We start from the raw sequence: 18,046 nt of genomic DNA on the forward strand, positions 1-18,046 counted from the left end.
TGAATCGACAGCCCAGTTGCGGCAAACCCCCACTTGATCTGTACCGGGTCTGTCGGGTGGATAGGCCCCAGGGCTTGGTATGCATTTGCCTCGAACACCAACAGTCGTAGCGCCTCATCGTGGACCGGGGTCCACTCCCATTGGGCCCTTTTCCGTAGTAAATCATATAGGGGTCTCGCGATATAATTCAGAAATCGGGGATGTGCTTCCTCCAGAACACAAGTAGCTCTAGCGCATGCTGTAAGTCTTTTTTTGATTCTGGTATCTTAAATTGGTCGAGGGAGGAAAGGGTGTCTGGTGGGATACAGGTCATCCCTCCCTTCTACCAAATTCCTAAAAATTTTACCTCGCTTGAAGGGGCTTGTATTTTCTCGGGTGGGATTGTCAATCCTATGCTCTCTAAATGGGTGATGATGTCCTTCTGGACTTCCCCAACCTCTTCCGCCTGATTCCCCCCTATGAGCACATCATCTATATATTGGTAAATTTTCACCCCTGCCCTTATGGGAATTGCTTCCAGCTCCTGCGCTAGAGCATGGTGGGCTAAGGTGGGGGAGTGCTTGTATCCCTGAGGGAGCCGTGTAAAGGTGTACTGTTGCCCCCCCCCCCCCCCCCAGGTAAAGGCAAAGCGGTCCTGGTCCTGCGGCTGCAGGGGGACCATAAAGAACATGTCTTTAACGTCAATAGTTGCCATAATAGGGTGTGCTTGCTCTTGAATGGCGGCTATGAGCTCGGCAATGTTCGGTACAGCAGCTGTTAATGGGCCGGTGTTGGCATTCAGCCTCCAGTAATCTATTGTTAACCTCCATTTGCCGTTTGGTTTTCGGACTGGCCATACCGGGGAGTTAAAGGGGGAGTGAGTGGGAACTATAATCCCCTGCCTCTTTAAGTCCTCCAGAACTGGTGCGATTCTGTCCCTGGCTCCTATCGGTAGCGGGTAGGGTTTCACGTTTGTCAATTTAGAAGGGGAGAGGGTAGGCGCCGTTTGCAACAGGCGCACCTCCGCACCGGGGTCTTCGGCTAACCGCCTGATCTGGGGGACGCCGAAAGACCACAAGTTTCCCTGGACATCGCGCCACTGTCTGCCCTTTAAAACGTCTATGCCCAAGAGATTCATTTGGAAAGATCCTATGGCCACCACAGTATTAACAGGGCCGTCCTCCCCTGGTAACCATAGTGACGCTGGGGTCATAGGTACCGATTGTGTCTTTCCCAGAGCATTTAAGACAATCAGGTTTCTAGAGGGAACCGAGATCCCGCATCGTTCTGCTTCTGTTCGCCTTAGCGCAGTAATTTGCGCCCCCGTGTCGATTAAAAAGGTTACCGGTCTTTTCTTTGGTCCTACCGCTACCGTGAGCAGCAAGTCTCCCTTTGCATTGCAGGCGAGTTGTCTTATGAACATCCACCCTCCACCCTCCCCCTCACCTTCAGGGGGGCGGAGGTTTTAGTTTTCCGCCGCCTTGTTTTCTTCCCCGGCTGGTTTCTCCTCAAAGCTTATCAGGAGTGGAGTGCTAGGAGTTGGCCTCGAAATGGCCCCTTGCTCTGACCATCTCCGCACGAGCTGCTCCAATTTCTTGGTTGGGAGCCCGTCCATTAAATCTTGGGGAACGCCTCTCTGGAGCCCCAACTGCCACAGTCCCTGCCGACTCAGGGGTTTTCCTTTCCCGGTTGGGTCACGGCCGCTCCCGTGGGGTGACTGCCGCCCACTAACTCGTTCTGCCGCCCACACAGCCCTGGTCTCGGTTCTTTGGGGTGGTCCACTAACAGGGCCGTATTTCCTCCCGAAATCACTTAACTCCTGAGCCACCTCCCCCATGTCCATACTTTCTTCCCTGGCCGCCGGTAGTCAGGGGTCGTTATCCCCTCCCGAACGGCTGCATTCCTTTCTCCCCGGGGGTGTTATAAATTCTCCCTTGCAATTGGATCCCAATAGGTTTCAGGGAGTCGGGAAGTCCCCGTATCAGGGGAGTCATTCTCTCCGGGTCTACAGGCATTAACATTGGGGAGCCCAGGTGGGGCTTGAGCTCCCGGTCATACATCATCTGAAGGCACGCCGCCTTTTGCACACTCTCTAATTGATCTACCGTGCCCATTATAGCTAAGGGGTCTCCCCTCTCCAAGGGGCTCAACCCCCTGGCCCAGTACGCAGCTCTCTGGGTCAACGACCATGGGGCTCGGAGATCGCCCGTAGTTAAAAACACACCCAGACCCCAATACCCTTCCGCCTCCTTTTCTGACAGTAAGATCCCATCCCCCCCCCCCGACAAAGACACTCTCCACACATACTCGGTCTCCGATTCCTTTGTAGTCCTCGCAAAGTCCTTTCTCAGCTTTGCTAATTCAGTTGCGGTAAACGGGACCTCTTTAGTAATAACTTGGGGACGATTGTCACCCTCATCCTCATACACATACTCCGTTTTGATCAGCGGGTACATGTGCGGGGGGGCTCTCCACGGCCTCTTTGGCTCTTTGCAAATCCCCCTGGGGGTAAACATGCCGTATCCCCTTCTCCGCGAGCGTTGTTTCTACCCCCGGCGGTGTGTCCGCTTCCCTTAAAACTGGATTTCTCAACTCATTTTTTAGTATCGCATTTTGGCGCCTCTCCTCCTCCAACTGTTCCTGCAGGGTTTTTATTACCATCTGCAGGGAACTCACCACCGTATCTGTCCGACAAGACCTCTGCTTTTTCTCCGCCGCCGCGGCAGCCAAACTCGCTCCTAACACTGCACAAATTATAGCCTTTCCCTTCCCCCTCTTAACCTTAGCCTCCTTCTGCAATATTCTTATTCTATCCACCACACTCCGCAACTGAAACCAGTGTTCCCTTGCCCAGTCTTGTCCCTGGGGCAAGACCGGTGCGCCTCTGAGAGGCCATACAATTTCTTTGTCCCTTCATCCAGCGAAAGCACATGGTCACAAACATCGACTGCCTTTCAGGCGGCCATCACCTACAAAGGGGATATTGTCCTAAGAGGGTCACGCTTCAGTATCCAAGTTTCCCCTATGCGCTCTCAGAAGGCCAAAACATAAACCAATACCCAAAAAATTCCTACAAAGGGGGGGTGTCGTCCTGAGAGGGTCCCGCCTTAAAGTCCACGTTCCCCCTATACGCTCCCAGGAGGCCAGACCATACACTAATATGTAAGCTATGAACAAAGAAGAACCAACATTCACACCGTCCTCACGCTTCGTTCATCTCTGGCTGCTTCCCTCGCGGGAGAGCAGAACCACGGATCAGAACTCTGCACTCGCTTCGTACTTGCTCGTACGTCTCGTTCACACACAATCACACAGCACACCACAACAAGGTAGTACGGCACTCTCGTCTCAGGGGATCCTGTCTGTGACGCCAATGAAATGTCCCGATCCAATGTCGGGGGAGGTTTCGATATGATCCCAAGGACGAGATTAAGACGCAAACGAGGTCAAATGCCGTACTACCTTTTGACTTTATTTTGGTGAACAAAGGGGTGAGGACCGGGTAGGGAGACAAAGAGAGAGAGAGAGAAACGAGCAAAAGAGCGGGCAAGAGAAAAGAGAGAGAAAGAGCGTGCTCAGGTGGGTGAGAAGAGGGCCACGTGGGGGAACTAGCTACCACCACTCCGAGTCCGGCATTATCCCGTCGATCAAAGGTCCAGCTGGTCCAGCCTCTGTGTCCGCAGGAGCAGCTTCCAAGGAGTGCGCGGGGTAGGAGGAGAAGAAGAGGAGTGAGACCTCAAAAGGCGCACACGGTCCTTTTATAGGGCCACACACATGCGCAGAACGTGTCTCCGTACGTGCAGTTCATGCTTCTGCTTTTCGTGCCCTGGTCTCTGCGCAGGCATACATGCAGTTCAGGGTCCCGCCTTTCGCGCCCTGGTCTCTGCGCAGGCGTCCTGTGTTGGTTTCGCCGGGGGCTGGATGTCAAAGCCAGAAGATGGCGGTAGAACGGCAATGTCGAGACAATTCTGGTTCCATAACAGTCCTCGACAGTAACTTTTAGGATTAGTAAAGATTATTAGAAATCCTAAAATAGCTGAGTCTAGATGATCTTTTCAGGGATGAACTAGAGAGAGCATCTAGTGAAGATGTTGCAAGTTGCAAGTTCATAGGAAACAAAAAGAAGTTGTTATTTTGCATGGTGTAGAGATTACTTTGGTATTACTTTACAACAGAAAGCTAGCGTGTACTAAAATTTGGCATGAGTTCTCAGGGAAGCTGGACATGCTTGTGGGGATGAAATGCTTAAAATATTAAGAAAAGCAAAGAAAAAGAAAAGAAAAGGAAGAAAAACAAAGAAAAGAAAAGAAAAGAAAAGAAAAGAAAAGAAAAGAAAAGAAAAGAAAAGAAAAGAAAAGAAAAGAAAAGAAAAGAAAAGAAAAGAAAAGAAAAGAAAAGAAAAGAAATTTAGGTTGCAAAAGACCCTTAAGATCATCAAGTCCAACCGTAAACCTAACATTACAAAGTCCACCACTAAGCCATGTCCCTAAGCACCACATCTACCGGCCTTTTAAATACCTCCAGGGATGGGGACTCAACCACTTCCCTGGGCAGCCTGTTCCAGTGCCTGACCACCCTTTCGGTGAAGAAGTTTTTCCTAATATCCAACCCTAACCTCCCCTGGCACAACTTGAAGCCATTTCCTCTCATCCTGTTGCTTGCTGCTTGGGAGAAGAGACCGACCCCCACCTCGCTACAGCCTCCTTTCAGGTAGTTGTAGAGAGCAATAAGGTCTCCCCTCAGCCTCCTCTTCTCCAGGCTAAACAACCCCAGTTCCTTCAGCTGCTCCTCATAAGACTTGTGCTCTAGACCCTTCACCAGCTTCGTTGCCCTTCTTTGGATATGCTCCAGCACGTCAATGTCCTTCTTGCAGTGAGGGGCCCAAAACTGAACACAGTACTCGAGGTGCGGCCTCACCAGTGCCGAGTACAGGGGCACAATCACTTCCCTAGTCCTGCTGGCCACACTATTCCTGATACAGGCCAGGATGCTATTGTCCTTCTTGGCCACCTGAGCACACTGCTGGCTCATATTAAGCTGGCTGTCGACCAACACCCCCAGGTCCTTTTCCACCAGGCAGCTCTCCAGCCACTCCTCCCCAAGCCTGTAGCATTGCATGGGGTTGTTGTGACCCAAGCGCAGGACCTGGCACTTAGCCTTGTTGAATCTAAGAGACATTTCTATCTCAACAGAGTCAATCAGTAAACTGTTGGAAGCTGGGAGAGTCTCCAGGGACATGTGTGCTTCCCTTGTTCTTATATGCTTGCCCTTTCTGTATGTCTTTATATGCTTCTCCTATTCCTATCCTCATACACGGACATCTGCTTCTGATCATAGCTGAAGACAGGATATGGGACTAAATGGTTCTCTGCTTGACAAAGGTGTTTAAATTCTGTTCAGGTCTTCACTGTACTAAAAATAAAATGTATCTGTATAACATAGTCTCTGTGCAAGAAAAATTGTAGCCTGGCTTAAGAAACAATAAATTATTTTTTTCCATCTTTTTTCTGGCCCACAATTTTGTTAGCTGACCAAGCAAGCAGAATCATATTTATTCTTCATGGCAGCCTCTGTTTCAGCTGAAAAAAAAAAAAATTAAAAAAGAAACCTGAAAAAATCCACCATGCACAATTACACAGTTCTACCATCATGAACAGGGGACCAGCAGCACAGCATGTCACAGCTGACATGTAGAGATGTAAAGTAAAAGAAAATGGGAAAGATAATCACTGCCAAAGCTGTAAGAGTGAAGGAAAGGACACCTACAAGCTCATTCTACCCATCTGAAAGCTGGGCAAGGGGAAAGGAAGACATTTCCAGAAGTGTTGGGGAGAGTTGAGGTGCTCCATCCCTTGAGACATGGCTCTCAGGTTTACCTGTGAGGAGTGACACGGTGTGTAAAATCACACCAGATGGTGCTCGTGATGAGAGATCTCACACTGCATCCCACAAAAGGACAATACCTGGGGAGTACCCAGTACTGTGGGTTTAGAGGAAGATACAGGAGGCCTTACGCTGGACAGCTATGGAGTGGAGAATACAGTCATGTTCCCTTCCAAGGACACATGAGTTTGGTAATGACTGAAGATGTTTTGTCTGAAACTTGCTGAAAAGACCCAATGGAAATTTTTTTTCAACATTTATAAGAAGAAACAAAACCAAACCAAACCAAACAAAACAATTAAACAATCAGCGATATCAGAATTTTCCATAATTAAAGGTGTTGGCTTACATTTATGGGACACTTGGGCGGGGGGGAGGCACGGGCAGGAGGGGAAAGAGTCTTGAATATAACTCCCTTTGAACTGCAGGGAAAACTCAACCATGCTTACCACTTTTTTTCACAGCTGATTTTTCAGCTTTGTTTTAGTGCCTATAATACATGCAAAGACTAATGCTCTAGCATGGAGAATTATAGAGCACCTGAGTCCTGCCAGGGTGCAATGCTTGTCTCCTGATACCGGAGGAACACACTCACAATATCCCATTCATAACCTCCACACACACATACATACCCATAACATGCACTTTATTTACGGCTAAATGTTTCTCTCATTTCTTGTGGTTCAGAAGAAAGCACTTGAGATTTGCATTTGTGTGACTCAAGTAGAATGGAGCAAATTGTTTTTAAATAAAACCTATCGAGGAAAAAAAATAAAATCACCATTTACACTTCACCCAATATGCATGTTTTTAGAAGTCCTGAAGTATTGATCACAGTAGTTAGGCATAATCAAAAAGCCTCCAACAGGGTCATAAGCACAGCTCTGCCTGTATGGTTTTTTGTTCCCAGCATTAGGTACATCTCCCTTGAGTTTTTCTGGAGCTGTATTAATTGGATGATTAAAGCAAAAGTGAGATCAATCGCAATTTGAAGAGATGGCAGGTGTTATAGCAAAACAAAAAATAAAATGTTGTATCTACATGGTTAAAAAAATCAATAAAGTTTAGAGGAATAATGCAAAGAAAGAAAATAAAAAAAGGCTAATTGCTCCATCTTTTTGCAGAGTTATTTCCTGAGTCACTTTCCAGTCTTTATTCTTTTCTTTTTATGTCTCCGCAGAATGACCCTTGGTCTCCTTTTTCACACATATGCAAAACCACAGCTACATTAACAACTCTGCTGCTTTCTCCCTTGATTCCTTTTCTTTCCTGCTTAAAATTGCCCTTTCTGGCCTTATTACACACAGCGGCTAATGCACTCAGCTGGGATAGGGGAGATCTGGGTTCAACTCATAGTTCTACCCCTAAATAAGTGTATAATCTAGGGCATGATGTTTAATGAGTTTCCCATTTGTGTAATAGGACTGAGAGTATTCACTTGTCTATTCCGGCTATTTAAATTGTCAGCCCATTTGGTAGGATCATTTCCTTTTCAGAGTCAGAGTTCAGATCCCATTCTCAGTTTGGGTCTATTGGCTCTACAGTAGTTGGGGAAAAAAAGTAATAATACAAGTAAATTCAGTTCTACAGGGGGAAGTGGCAACATTTGCAGTTATATTAAGGATCTGTTTAAGCACTCACTTGTCTTGTCTCAGCAGTGCCCAACTCTGAGAAAAACCAGGGAGCAGCACAGTGATACTTCTGCTGTTAAAAGTGCACCTCCATTAATTGGCAGGATGAAGGACAGGATGTTAACTTTCCTGCTGGTGCTCTGTGTACTAAAAACACGAATCTTCTAAATAAGACATTGTATCCTGTGGTTTAGTATCATTTACAGACACCAACCTGGCCTCTGTTTCTTTTTGAAACTTGGGCAATGATTTGTTCCACTCTGATGGCCGGAAGGTAGTCTTTTCAACCCAAATATGAATACCTAAATAAATGCGTTGCCTTGGAAAGATCCTGCCTACCCAGTATATCATTGCTGAAGATTAGGCTGCTTATTTAGCTGCTTAAATACGGACTTCAGCCTCAAATGTTTAAGCATCTGACTTGGAAGATCTTGGCGCACACTTCCGCTGTCTCCAGCTATAGCTCCAGCATTGGGCGTGCTCCCAGAAGTCCAGGGCTATCAGAAGGTAAACATTGTTCCCCCTACTGAGAATAATAATTTTCATCATTCCCAACCAGGGACTTCTCTGTATTAGTTAAAGGCTTTCCAAATGTCTTGTAAGGAAGGCAATTGATGTCAAAATAATATAAAACAGCTTAGCTGACCCTGCCACTGCTGAGAAGTCAACTAAAGGACATACAGATCACTTCTAGACCTGGGAGGTATCTGATGAGTTGGACACAAAACAAATCATAGACTAAAATAAACCGTCTCCTGTGCTAAGAAAATGGCTGCATGCCCTGGACCTCTCCTGTACAACATGAAGAAATGGTATTCCCAGCAATCTCCTGGTGGTTTTTGCCTCTTCTGTTGTTTCTTAGGCTCTTTTCTGTTGAATGCTGTCAGTGTATGCCTTCAGATATCTCATAATTTAGCTCCTGAAACACTAATGAATCTTGATGTTCTACTTCCTCTCCTCTCTCTTCCCACCCTGATTCGCTTCTCTTTCCCAGCAATGCCCTTCCCTCCAGCAAAATCGGAAGACCAAAGATCAAGCCTCTCCACCTGGAAAATGTTATATTTGTCTCTCCCGAGGACTGTGCCACCAATGTTGGAGTGAGGAATGAGCTGGTGTGTTGTGAAGCACTTCCTCATCATCCAGAGTGCTCCCACTCAGAAGGACTTAATTGCCCCAGCAAAAACTTGCAGGAAAGTGTTCTGATTCATATAGCAGGCAGTGTGAATATAGAGGCATATGGAGGCAGCATGAATCAGAAGAGCGCTATTGATTTCAAGTCAGGGGAGTGACACTCATTTACAGTAGCAGAGGAGCTCACGTTTTAAGACAAGAGGTGAAACCTTCATTCCTTTGAAGCCAATAGCAACTTTATCATTGACTTCACCAAGGCAGTATTTAATTTTAGGAGGACTGACTTGTTATTTTTTAAGTTAAATATTAAGCAGCCTTGGGACAATTTTTAAGGAATTCTTACCCCCTTGTTCCTCCTCCTGGTGAGTGTCATATTTCAAAGATTACACTAAAAAAATAATAATAATTTAAAAATCCCTATTTTTGTTATATTTAGTGTCTTAAATTTACTAGGTATATCCCAGGCAAACAAATGAATTCCATTCACCTTGCCCTGAAGAACGAAAACTCCAAGGACACACCTATAGATAGAGATTAGAAGGAAAGAAAAAAAGAAAGACATATTGCTTTTAATTAAAGTACATATCCACTAGGCAAGTGTGAGCCTTTAGGAAAGAGACTTTAACATAGAAAAACTGAGAGATCTGTGAATTGTCCCAATAACCTTATTGTGAATGGGGGGAGAGGGAGGAGGGGAAGAAGGCAGGAGTTTCTGAATGTGGAAATGAACATTAATAAGGGATGAGAATGAGACACATAAACCATTAAGCAAATTTCAGGCTGCAGCCTAACTGAGCCGCGCTACACTTTAAAACAATCCATGACTGAAGGTTTGCCTTCACGTACTGCCCCTTTGGTTTATATGATGTGTCTAGTGGGGATGTCCATGGGACACTTTTCAAATACCCTTCCACAGAATTGTATTTTTCCTTTTCAAAGAGTTAAAATTAATTGTGCTTCATGGTTGGGTTTTGGGGTTGGGTTTTGGTTTGGTTTGGGGTTTTTTTATGATTAATTTCCCACCCCATTAAGGCACAATTCTGTTTTGTGCAAGTTTTGAAAACAAAAATATTAGAGAAGGCAGCATTTACTAATTAAAAGTCCTGCCTCTCTCTACCTCTGTGTCTTAAAGGCTACCTTTTCCCCCCCTTTTATTCTCCCCCACCCTTTCGTCTGACTTATTGTATGCTGTTATTTTGCACGTTGTAGTTCTTCAGCTGGTACTTAAGTCTGTAACCTTAATTATATCTAGGTAGCCATTCTATTGTTGTAGAAATAGCAACAGGAGAAATATATGTGTGTGTATGTATATATATAAATATATATAGATGTAATTATTTAGCTCACAGTACACAAATTTAATATCCTTGCTACCTCCTATTCCAGAGGAAGGCTGGAGATTTCCTTTACAATTTTTAGTTTGGGTGAGTGAGCAAATGAACTTCTGTTCCCCTGAAAAGATGGGACTTTTACGTGATGTTTAGATCAGGGATCTATCTTGAGCTTATGAGATTTGTAAGGCTTTAGTAGCAGCTGAAGGGAAAATGCCACATCTCCCTTACTTATGATTGACTTTGAATTTACAGAGAAGCTCATTTGTATACATCTGTATAATCTATTTCTACAGTTAAAGCAACTCCAGAAAAATCTAACCTTGGAAAGCAAAAATAATAAAATTAATACAAAAACAGCTGTATAGAAAAATGTGTAAATATTAGTCGAACACAATGAGACATTTGCTAGGGGCCAAGGAACCAGAAAATTGCAAGCATTTAAGAGAAATGCTTCTTACTTTAAATTCACTTGCACATCCCATAGTAATATGCCTCACTATGGCAGACTGCTAGGCAGAGGGAAAAAAAGCCTTGCAAGTTCAATAGCTACCCACTGATTGTAAACATGAGAAGGAACTGCGAACACAGTGCTGAAATATAGGGTAATTTCCTCTTTATTAGAGTCCATGAACTCTGCTACATTAATGGTTATGCTCTGTATACAGTGCATATAACAGAATTATACAGTTATTTTCTGCAGTGCTTTACTTGCTTTTTTAAGTTCCCTTAGGAGAAAAAAAAAGGCAAAATATTCTTACTTTTTCCTTTCCTCCTCTCATGATACTTTCCACTTCTCATGTTAATATGTTGTACAAGATATTCTGTGACTGATGTGTCTGTGATGCCCTACAGTGCCCTACACTGATTTTGAGGAGCATTTAACTCATATCATGTACTCCAACTCAGCCTTCTTCATTACTCTTTAAAGAGAAGAAAGAGAAAGAAAACGAATGTTTGAGTTAGTTAGAAAAATAAATTAATCAATGATGTATGGTGTAGTCAGTCTACGGGCTGGGCACTCTAACATGTGAAGTCTTCATCTCAATTTGGCCATGAAGTTCCTAAGGCAACAGAGGTGCTGAGAGTCCGAGCACATACCCCATATTCTGGTTTCAAAGGGAAGGAAACTTAGATCTGGGAATGAGAAAGGAACCATGGCCACTCCCATGGGTTGTCCCAGGCAGACTGTGGAGAACACGTGGTGGCACTGCCATGGCCACCTGGCTGCAGCCCAAGTGACCTTTGGGAAACAGCTTGGTTCCCTGCTGCACAAATATAAGATTACTCCTGCAGGGGCAGTGTCAGGACAATGAGGCAACCAATGGTCCTGAATGAGCCGGACCAACCTCACCCAAGACCCCTACCCACCTACTGCCATAGCATAGGAGTCCCACTTCAGGTCAGTCCTGAACACCAGTCCTTGCCCCAATGACACCATAGGATGCTGGTCTCCAGCCCTGCCTCCTGAGTAGACCTTGGACCTGCGCTGTGGGTTGCTCATCTCCTGGATAGACCCCTCAGATATATGCCATGGCTTGTCTCCAGCCTTGTCTCCAGCTCCATCTCTTTTTCATCCTGATGGGACGTGTGGATAGATCCGATTCATCCCTTCACAGTGTTACCAGTCCTCATCTCTACTTGCCATGTCAGGACCCCACAAGACTGCCCGGCTGGTGAGGGCACTGCCCATGCTGGGTCACCCTTGGCTTGTTCCCCCTGACGGGGCAGCCCCACTCTCAGTTCACCCTGACAGAGAATGAAAGGAGGAGAAAGGTGGCTGTGCTTCCCAAGTGTGTTTTAGTGTAGACAAAGTTCCATTTGTATTATGAACAGGTCATGTCCTCTGCATACTAAACATAATATTTTTTTTTTTCTCTAAAGAAAAAATAAGCAAAGTTCCATTCTGTTCCATTCTCCAGTCCTCTAACATTGTAGCATGGTAAAGCCCTTTATAGTACATTTTCTCTCACCTTACTTAAATTGTCCAAAAAAATGAGTTATCTAATCCAAGTTCATCTACTAGATACTTCATCGGGAGGGGGGGAATCATTTTCCCAAGATGAGGAGGAAAGAAGGAAAGGGTCAGCTTACCACAGCATTACCCTGGTTCAGGCTTCCAGAAGCCATGGGCAACATCAGAGGGTCTCACAGGCAAAATATTGCCTTTGTCACAGATGGAGCACCACTCAGCTAAAAGAACAATACCAGTCATGTTTTTCTTTGTTCTTTTTCTATAACAGTTGCTTCAAGATGTTAATGATGAGACTAATGCTGATTTAAAATTGTAAAATCTGGTGAAGAGGGTATCCATGGTGTGTTTGTCAAGGAAGATGAACAATCCTTACATGTTGAGGACTGAACCGTCCTTTCAGATTTCCCTGGCAAGCCAGATATTACCAAATACCTCATGCTTTACTGTGATAATTGGTTAAAAAAAAAAAAAGTTCAATGGAAATGAAACAACCTTTTTGTTCTAACATAATGTAAAAGAGAATTAAAGGGTTGAGTTAAACAACTTTAAATAAGTTGATTGTTGTTACTGTTAATATCACAATAATTTCTAATAACATTTGTAATCTTGGCCAGTGTGCTGGGTTGACACAGAGAATGTATTTTAGGCCTGGATTTTTATAATGATGATCAATATCATTAGTAGCAATAGAAATAGCCAAAGACCTGAAACAACATGATTCTTTATTCCTTTAATACCAATCAGGGGTGATGTCAAATCCTGCTTTTTTTTTTTTCCCCTTTCTTTTTCATGACGAAATTTAAGTAAAGATTTATCAGAAGTGTTTCTTCTGTTATCTGAGCTGCTTTGCCTATCATTCCTTCTTTCTGTTTGCCAAGCTTGTGTTTGCAAAACAGAAAACCTGAATCCAAGTCCCTGCATCTGGTGACAACTGAAATAAAACAAAGGCAGGCTCATTTTAGCCACATAATTTAAGAAAGAAGACAGTATGATAACATTTAGAACAAGCCTCATACACACCAGCCAGCCATTATCCTTCAGAAGCAGGTGGCAGATGGCATGAAATCATCTTCATCAGACCTCCAAAGCTTTGCTGCCACATTTGGGAGGATGGTTCTTCTAATGACTACTTGCATATTCATACTGTGTGATGGGCACTTCTCGATTTCTGTGCACCTCATTTTGGAAAGAAGCTAATATGGCTACACATGTACTTTATTGCGCCATTCACATTTGGCATCATTAAGAGGAAGGAGAAGATTTATTTTTGCTGCCTGCATCCTTTTCTGCTTGCATCAGAATGGCACAGGGAATCAAAATGCATGGCAAATTCTGGAGCATCAAGGCTTGCCTGAAGCTGTGGTGAGATCAGTCTGTGTGCAATGCTTCCCATGAGATAATATCAGAACTATTCTGCCCCACGTCATACAGCCACATCTGGCGAAAATAGATTCTCCTTCAGGTCTAGAGCTCAAGAATTGCTCTTCAGTTTTTCTAACATGGTTCTCAAAGTCCTCTTCCAAACTAGGTATGCAAAGATACCTGCAGTTTACTAATCGGCAAGGTGAGACATACTGCTTTTCGAAGACTGCCAGAAGAATCAATGGCAAATTTAGGCAATTTACTTTGGGTCATGAAAGAGTAATTTGCTCCTACCTTACTTGCACTGCTGAGTCCCTTTTGTTGTTGGGAGTTCAGACAAGTCCATGACAAGACTCCCCTTGACTTCAGCAGGATATCACAGTATTGACAAATTTCAGGATTGTGCCATAAGCCTTGTACCTTATGCTTCAGTTAAAGACATTTGTAAGCTAGTGATGGTACAGAAATCAGTTGTGTTACTGCATAGTGTTAAAGACAAAGCTTCTGGTTCCCACAAGTATTGAGAAATGCAGAAAACCCGAATCCTAAAGGCTCAAAAATACAGCAAAAGAAAAACAGATTCAGTCTGCTTCAGCATTATCCTCATCAGCTTCTAATCCTGAAGCCACTATTATAGAAAGGGAATGAAGAGAAACATGACTGATTTTGATCTTTTAGCTGAGTGGTAACTTATCTGTGGTCAAAGGCAACATGGTGCCTTGGAGATCCTCTAATAAATTATATGTGGCTATTGGAAGTCACTGCTACTAACATTTCCACTGGCAGGAAAAAGAAATTGTAACGTTGCCTCCAGCACTTCATTTCTCAGCCTGACTGCCCACAGGAGAGCAAAAGGCATGGCCCACAGGTTCAGAAGAAGCGCTCATGCTTCGCCCAACACATGTGAGTGAGAGGGTACAAGCATACATGGAAAAGCAGATCAGACAAGCCTGTAGAAGAAACAGAAACAGAGTAAGTAGCAACCTGTCTTGGTTCAGAGTACTAGCCTACTGCATCCTTATGTTTTCCAAGACATTTCTTATAATGAATCTTCAACAAATCCCCAAGTAGCAAAGTGCTTCTGCTCAATTTAAACACATGCTTAATTTAAGCATGTAAATAGTCCGATTTATGTTGGATCAAGGCCTAATTCTTTCTCATGAAAATGTTATTTTAAAAACCTAACAATGCTGTTATTGGTTTCTTTCCTCTTCATCTATGAGTGGCACTTTTTTCCCTTTTTTTTTCTTTTAATTTTACTGCATTAAAATGTTGCATATTCATATGGCAGCTACCACTTTTGTCTGAAAACAACACACTGCATTCTAAGACTATTCTGCCCAGGCGGAAGATATTATTAAATACCATAAACAAATACAGATACGCACCATGACATCTGGATGGAAATAACCCCACAGTCACATTTTACAAAGGAAGCCCAACTCAGACGAAGAGCTCAGACATGTAAAATGGACATTAATGGCATCTTAATGTGCCTCAGCTGCCTCTAGGGGGTTCAAATATGTTGCATCACAGTCAGTTCTAGTGGAGGTTTATCAGCAGATGGAGCGTTGTGGAAATTCAAGATGCTCTATCAGATACATTAATGCCCCAAACTGATACATTAAGATTTCTGTTTTGGGGAGAGAGGGATGCTTATAATTAATTATATATATTTTTCTGCTGTTGTTAAGCCGATCAGTATTTGCTTGCAAGCATGGAAAGCTGGCAATATTTTTTTTTTTGACCAAAGGTGGTTCATATGCATATCACATTATGAGAATATTGAGAAGGAGAAGAAAGCCATTATTTTTTTTTTAATTTTGTGTTGATTGGTTTCAGCAGAAATTTATAGTCTACCCACAGCAAAAATAAAAATGAATGGCAAAATAACAAAACAATTTGAGTTATGTGTATGAATGTTTCTGTGCATCTTCACATTTCTCTCTCAATAATACTGAATTCTCTTCCTCTCTTCTCACATCTCTCTCACCTTTTTCACATGAGCCCTTCAAATATTTATTTCAATGAATGTTAATGTCTCATCAAATTTCCTTAGGAGCTTTTTACATTGCTACTTTCAAATAACTTATGAGAGCTGTCTTTCAAGTATAACAAGTAAGTAACAACCTCAGGATTTTAAGAAAAAGCATTTGTGTGTCCATGAAACTTTTGTTGCTTTGCTCCTATTTCTACTATATGGGAAAGAAGCAACTTCCCTCCTCCAAATCTTTATTTTAAAAACCACTTCACTACATTGTTTTTCATAGCCATGATTGCATAATGCTACACAAGCACATGGAGAAGGCAGTATAGAGGCATAAATAAAACACAGCAAGATGCTACAGTCTGCAAAAGAAGAGATTTCTATTGTTTAGTTTCCTCAGAAAACTAGTTTCACTATGAGGAAAAAGCTTTGTTACCATGAACTGCTACTGAAGCATGTATTGTTTCAATAAATCCTTCCTAATCTAGAATTTAGACTGGACTGAGAGCAGCCCTATGGAGAAGGACTTGGGGGTACTGGTGGATGAAAAATTGGGTATGAGGCAGCAATGTGCACTTAAAGCCCAGAAAGCCAACCGCATCCTGGGCTGCATCAAAAGAAGCATGGCCAGCAGGTCAAGGGAGGTGATTCTGCCCCTCTACTCTGCTCTGGTGAGACCCAGTGTGGAGCACTGCGTCCAGCTCTGGGGTCCCCAGTACAGGAAAGACATGGACCTGTTGGAGCAGGTCCAGAGGAGGGCCACAAAAATGATCAGAGGGATGGAACACCTCTGCTATGAGGAAAGGCTGAAAGAGCTGGGCTTGTTCAGCCTGGAGAAGAGAAGGCTGCGGGGAGACCTTATTGCGGTCTTTCAATACTTAAAGGGGGCTTATAAGAAAGATGGAGAGAGACTTTTTACCAAGGCCTGTAGTGACAGGACAAGGGGTAATGGTTTCAAACTGAAAGAGAGTAGATTTAGACTGGACACAAGGAAGAAACTTACTATGATGAGGGTGGTGAGACACTGGAACAGGTTGCCCAGAGAAGTTGTGGATGCCCCATCACTGGAAGTGTTCAAGGTCAGGTTGGACGGGGCTTTGAGCAATCTGATCCAGTGAGAGATGTCCCTGCCCATGGCAGGGGGTGGACTAGATGATCTTTAAAAGTGCCTTCCAACCCAAACCATTCTATGATTCTATGATTCTATGATTCTATGTTTATGCCATTATAAATACAGGGTTCATACTAATATGATATATGGATGCAAAGGAACTCACTGGATGAGAGAAGGCAATTAAAGAAAAAAGTTGAGCAAAACAGAAATTACAAAAAGAAAGATGTTTGTTACCTTTTTTTAACCAACAAGGACTGATGCAACATTTCTAAAATATGTTGTTAGAAGTTCTGTAAGGCCTTTGTGCAGAGATTTGAGAGGCGCATTAGACTGAAAGTCCTTCACGTGCAAACATCACTGGCTCTTGAAAAGAAAAAAAAATTCGTTATATGCCTTGTTTGTATTCAGTTTTATGAGATTATGATATTACATTAGTTGAGATCAAATAATGTCTAAATATCTTAGATAAGCCTCTGAAACGGTGTATGTCTTTCCCAGGCACTTTGCTGAATCTTTGCTAATCACCCCCAGTTTTACTGTACTGAGGGAACCACTGCCTCACTGTAATCTCTTGTATGCTGCATTACTGAAATAGCATGGGTATTAAAACACTAGATGTTAAGCAATGATTGGCATGTGTCATGAATTAGCAGAAAAAACACAGTGAGATAAACTTGAAGTTATAGGAATTAGTTTCACAGGAAGGCTGTTATTGCCCCTGTTAGCAGCTAAAAATTCACGTGCAGCCACATCTTAAGTAACGTGTTGAGCTGTCCAAAAGGTAATTTAAATGCTGTCAAGGCAAACAAGAATATGCTCACAAATTCAACAGCAATATATAGGCAATTTGCACAACATCAATTTCTTTGGTTGTTTTTTGGATGGAGCCATCACCATCTATTAAGTTAGTGACTCTCTGATTCAAATTACTTTTTGACGCATAGTGAACAGAATGGCTCACGAGAGCATTATTTTCCCCATTGTTCCCTAGGCAGCTATAGAGTAAATGTAAACAGGTGGAAGTGTGGAACATCACTGCTGCTGAATCACATAACTGACAAACTAGGAAGAATCAGCATAATAAATATCAATATTATTTTGAGATGGGAGACAGTGGAAATGGATATTTATGTCCTCCCTGTTGTTCAGCATTTGACATAACAGCAGAGTCTGCCAAAGAGAGTTTAATAAAACTGCTGAGCCAGATTCTCAGATGGTGTAATATGCTATCATTCCACAATGTACCCAGAAGATAGAGCCAATAATGGAATCAGAGCACAGTACTGGGAGTTTGGAATAGTATATTCTAAGGTGCAAAATTCATCTACATAAAGTCCACAGCTCTTCCACTGAAGAGTATTAACACAAGAGCAATGGGCAAACATGAGTCATGAGATGAGAGTCAGATGACAGTTTCTATTCAGTTATGTTACAGCAGAGACTTTCCATTAGCATAATATTTAACTAGTATTTCAAAACAGGGCCTCACAAACCAAATACGACATAAACAACAGTAAGCTGTAGTAGGAAGGTACTGGTAACCAGTCACTCCTCTTCTGGTGCCATGCCCTGTAATCCAAGTGCAGCTTTTGGTCACAGAGGTTTTGAGGACTCGGTGGATTAGGATTTCACCTTGAGTCAACTTTAGTTCTA

The 18,046-nt window shown here is 43.2% G+C and overlaps 1 pseudogene; it reads right to left on the reverse strand.

The window, feature by feature from the left end:
* Positions 1 to 629: 629 nt before the first annotated feature.
* On the reverse strand, positions 630 to 3,321 carry LOC148054933 (uncharacterized; annotated as a pseudogene).
* Positions 3,322 to 18,046: the final 14,725 nt, after the last annotated feature.

Source organism: Nipponia nippon, unplaced genomic scaffold (genome assembly GCF_047370975.1).
Source record: "Nipponia nippon isolate SJK-2023a ecotype South Korea unplaced genomic scaffold, ASM4737097v1 scaffold_29, whole genome shotgun sequence".
NCBI classification, from domain to species: domain Eukaryota; kingdom Metazoa; phylum Chordata; class Aves; order Pelecaniformes; family Threskiornithidae; genus Nipponia; species Nipponia nippon.